The sequence below is a fragment of the Heliangelus exortis genome, chromosome 20 (assembly GCF_036169615.1).
Source record: "Heliangelus exortis chromosome 20, bHelExo1.hap1, whole genome shotgun sequence".
Classification (NCBI taxonomy): domain Eukaryota; kingdom Metazoa; phylum Chordata; class Aves; order Apodiformes; family Trochilidae; genus Heliangelus; species Heliangelus exortis.
Genome location: NC_092441.1, coordinates 10,244,686 through 10,249,783, shown reverse-complemented (window position 1 = coordinate 10,249,783; position 5,098 = coordinate 10,244,686).

Sequence of the window (5,098 nt, the reverse complement as noted above, 5' to 3'; positions counted from 1 at the left end):
CCCGCTGGTGCGTTCATAATGATTTTCCCTGCTGCGTCCCCCGCGGTCCCCTGCTACAAAGCCACATTTTCCTAGTGCCTGTTGTTGGTTTTAATCACTTGTTATTTGGATGATACACTAATAGCAGTATCTCTGCGAGGGTTTGGAGTGTTTTCCTTCTCAAAACTTTTACAACAAAAGCTGAGTGTTAACCCCAATAAAATTTGTGTTCCGTTTGGCTCCCTCCTCCAGCAATGAACCCCGTTAAATGAGCAGGCAGCATCTCACCCCACCCGTCCCCCCTCAGCCCCCAAAAACCTCTGATTAAAAGGTGTTTGGGACTCCAGTGGGAGGGGGGGCTTCTTGAAAGGCCCTGTGTGGCTGGAGAGGTGTGAGTTTGTAATTGCCAATGTGTAGACTGTAGAAGTCAGTAATAATCCCCAAAATATTTTGCAGATGTTCGTTTGCGCCTTCCGATTCTCCTAAAACCCAAATAACAAAATATCCCTCATTTCACAGATAAAAAAGGCAACGAGGCCGGGTGGTTTGATGCTCTGGGGACAAGAAGCCACTGCTGAAAACAGAACTAAAACCAGAGCTGCCCTAACAGGAGCAGGATGATATCTCCAGGCTGGCATCCACGGGGAGGAGCGGGGCGATGCTCTTTATTTAAGCCATTTTTGGAGGGGAAAAAAAAAAACCAAAAAACCCAGCAAAACTTATCTGGAAGAGGCTCAAATGAAACATTTAACTAGCTGAGAGGCTGCTGCCTTTAATTTCATTCAGAAGGGGACTGTGAATGGACTCCTCACCCACTTCAAAAGGCCGTGGCAGCGTGTCCGCTGCGGTGCGGGTCATTCACGGGCACTACAGGAGATGTGGAAACATCTGCTGGGTCCTTGCCTGCTCCTTTCAGTACAGTTACTCCCCTTGCTAATAATTGTCTGTATTCTGTCATCTAGAAAGGGACTTTGTGTGCCTCCCAGGTATTCTAATGCTAATTTGTTTGGTTAAAAAGGAGAAGAGGCTAAACAGATGTGAACCATTTGGTTAGGTTGTAGTTCATTTGTTAGGAAGTGCAAAGGATTCTTGGCAGGATATTAAATATTACCTTGGCTGCTCACAAACACTTCATATTTCAAGAGAGGAAGGGAGGTAGGGACCGCACTCCATAAATCAGCCTTTTCAAAGAGACAGAAAAAGGCAAACATTTGATAAATCTGTGTCATTATACTTAGAGATCAAAGGGGGTTTTACATATGTATTTATGCAACTGGCAACCTAGGAGACAATAATAACAAACACAGATCTCTGACAGCTTTACAAAAATAAAAATTAGCTGGTTCTAATCTGTAATTATCTGGGAACTGTGCGAGGTAGGAGGTTGCAAGCAGCAGAGCTTGAAGTTGCTGATGTTGAGCTGGTGAGCCAGTGTTAAGCCCTTCATAAATACCTGAGGAAGTTCCCTGGGCAAGGGATTGTGAAAGGCATCAGGAGGCAGCTGGGCATGCCCAGACCTGGGCTTATGTACTGAGCCCAAAATAGGCAGGCAGGAGTCATCAAATCCAAGGAAAGTACTGTTTCACCACACCTTGATCACCTTTACCATTTTCCAGCAGATGATCAACCAGGAATCTGCCTGAAGGATCCCTGAAGACAAAAGGATTCCCATTCCTGGGCTTTCTCCTGCTTGCCAGTAAGTTACAGATGCGTGGCCGATGGCTTCTGGAGCCTGGCACACCTCAGGCTGGGCCTGGATGAGCCTTGCCATCATTCCCAAAGGAGGCTGACTCATTTGGTACAGCTACATAAGTACAGACCCAGGGGCCAAGGTCCCAGGTACCTCAGGAAAGAAACTTGGAAGGACCCCAGAAGAGGTTTTTCAGGTAGCAGGAATAACAGGAAGGCTTTTGGGGGCTGCAGCAGGTATTGCTGCAGTTCAGGAGAGAATTTAGTGGAGGAATCGAAACTTTTTCAGAGGCAGCGAGAGCCATCCCCTGACTGCAGGAACAAGGAGAATCCTGTTGTGTGAAAATAATTCCACAGACAAAGCCCTGCAGCCCCAGAAATGGGAGAAGGAGAAGCAGCATTATGTCATCTCGCCTTTCCTTTTGGCCACTCGCTGCCCTGAGTTCCTATTCTCTTGTGCTGCTTTAAAATGACTTCAGCAACTTGGTTTCTGCTTGTTCCCATGGGAAACTTCCACAGTCTATAGATTTCCCTGGTAGGAAACTCTTCCTGACAGTCAGACTGTATTTTCCTTTACTCAATTCCATCACATCACTCCTACTTACGCCTCCTCCGAGCACCCCGAGCGCTCTCCTCCATTGAAGTCGCTGGAGTTATGCGAGCAGTAAATTTGGCCCGTGGCACTTGGAGAAATAGATATTAAAACCCCAGGGAAAAATTAGGGGGTAAGGGGAGGGAGGGCAGTGGGGGGAAAGGAAATGGTTTCAGGTTGAGAGAAACAAGATCTCCTCTTACATCTGCACAGCGGTGCTGCCCCGCCGGGAGCGCCCGGGACTCGGCAGCAAAATGCTGCAGGAGGCAAAGCTGTCCCTGGGGTGTCCTGGAGTGCTGGTGTGGCTACAAAGCCACATCTGAGGGTTCTGGGGCAGGACGTGGCACTTGGGCTTCTGCACAAAAGGGTTGCAGGGAGCCCTGGGCACTTCCCTTGGCAGATGCTGACCTGGTTTGAGTGCTGGTGATGCCACTCGCTGTCACCCCGCTCTGTTTCATTGGCTCTTTGTAGCTGGGGTGGTCACTGGCTGCTGGTCCTGCAATCCTGACCCACAGAACACTCAACCACAGGTTAATACCAACAAGTCTGTTTTCCAGGACAAATGGCCCTTTCCCCCAGCTCTCACCTCACTGTTGTGACATCAATGTGAGTCCAGCAGACCTGACCCCACACCTGTCCTCGCTGGGTGACTTTGATCCTCTCAGCTTGAAGGACTCTCTGCTCTCAGCTGGATTCTCTGCTCTCTGTCCCGTTTAACAAGAGCTTTTCACAGAGCTGGGCACCCTCAGCAGTGCTGTGCTAAATGCCACCACGACCCCTTGTCAGGAGCTGCCCCTTCCCAGTGCTGGCTGTGTAATAAATCAATCATCAAGAAATGGGACCCAGGGACTCTACTGATGCAGCTCAATTAGTTTATTGATTAACCAGCTAGCAAGACAGCTACTGTTATGATTCATGGGCTCTGCAGCAACAGCACAGAGGAAACCCAGACCTGTGTTTCTGTTTGTGCCCATTTCTTTCCAGCTCTGGTGTCTTCGTGGTGAAGCTCCAGGTGCTCCGTTGCCCTCATCAGTGGGGCACAACACCCATGGTCCTGGCCACAGCTGCTCCACGTGGGAGGTTAAATAACTTGCAAAATCCAGAATGAATCATGTGAGCCTTGCTGGAGCCCTGCTCTGGAGATGGCAGCAGGTACAGAGTCCTCCTGTGTCCTGCTGAGGGCCAGGGGGTCAGTCTGGAGGATGGAGCCACAACTGATTCCCAGCCCACTTGTCAAAACTTGGATCCCTTCTCCAGGGAGAGCTCAGATGAAGTGGTCTCAGCTCTCCTCCTGACCCACCTTTGCTTGGATGCTGTTTCTGATCACCCGTTTTGCCATTCCTAGGGAAAAAAATCCTGACGTCCAACTGCTGAAGATAAAATTACAGTAAAACCTATCTTGGGGCTATTTTTCTTAAAAAGCCAATCCAACTTTTACAAGCTACAGCTGACATATATTAAGAGCTTAAACCAAACTTTCTGTGACATTTTGTTGATGTTATCCTGGCTGGTGCTGCTGGATGTAAGGAACAAGGAGAATTATTCCATCTGAAGGGTTTTGCTCTTACCTCATGGGTGCAGGAACGTGCAGGGGAGCACCCTCTGCATGCGAGCAGCAGGTTTGCTGCTTTGGGTCTGGCAAAACACCGAGTGGAGGAACAAATCTGGGTGCAGGAGAGCCAGCCTGTGTCACCCCTGGGACCATCGCTGGGATTCGGGAGTTACCTGGAAGTGTCCTCACTAATTCTCATCCCAATTACAGTCCGGGCCACACCAGAGCTACCCCAGAGGGCCAGCAGAAAGCCTTCTTGTCCTGTGACTGCATCTCCTCTCTGCTTGGTTCCTATCACCCTTCGTGCCCAGCAGTGCCATCTGGGTTCTCTCACAGCAGGGAAGCGTTTGGGGGTTTTTGGCTGCTCAGCTCTGCAGCTGCAGCACAGAAGATCTCCTTGTGTCAGCCCAAAATCTGCTTTGCAGATGCCTGGTCCCAGGAAGGAGGGGTCCCAGTGGCACCGGTACCGATGCTCTGTGCTCACCCATGGAGCAGCTTTTGGGGGAGTCAGACACAGCCCTGGTGAGGAGCAGCTGAGGGCCCTGGGGGTGCTGATCCTGGAGCAGAGGAGGCTGAGGGGAGACCTTGTGGCTCTCTGCAACCCCCTGAGAGGAGGTTGGAGCCAGGGGGGGTCGGGCTCTGCTCCCAAGGAACAAGGGATGGGACAAGAGGAACTTTTGGCACAACTCAAGTTGTGCCAGGGGAGGTTTAGGTTGGAGCTGGGGAAGAATTTCTCCCTGGAAAGGGTTGTCAGGGCCTGGCCCAGGCTGCCCAGGGCAGGGCTGGAGTCCCCATCATCCCTGGGGGGGTTTCAGACCCTGGGGATGTGGGGATGAGGGACATGGGGTGGGGGTGGCCTGGGCAGTGCTGGGTTACTAGTTGGGCTGGGTGATCCTTTCCAACCCGAAGGATTCTGTGACTCGAAGCTGGGCGGATTCCCAGCACAACGCCCGCGGTCCCGCCGCCCCGGAGCTGCCCAGACCCCCACGGGGAACCCGGGGCCGAGCGAAGGCGACGAACCCGCTGCCCGGCGGCTCCGGCCCCGCGCTGCGCCCCCCTGCGCCCGCCGCCGCCTCTCAGCCAATGAGCGCCTCCCCTCCCCGCCTCCGCCCCGCCCCTCAGCGCCGCCCGCTCTTCCCATTGGCTGTTCCGCCCGGCTCATTATGCGGCGGCCGGCGGCTGCCATAGGCGGGAGGCGCTGTCCGTCACGCCGCTCGCCCCGCCCCCTCGCTCCCTCCCCCGCCGCCGCCGCCGCTGCCTTTGCCCTGCGCTGCGGGCGGCGGGAG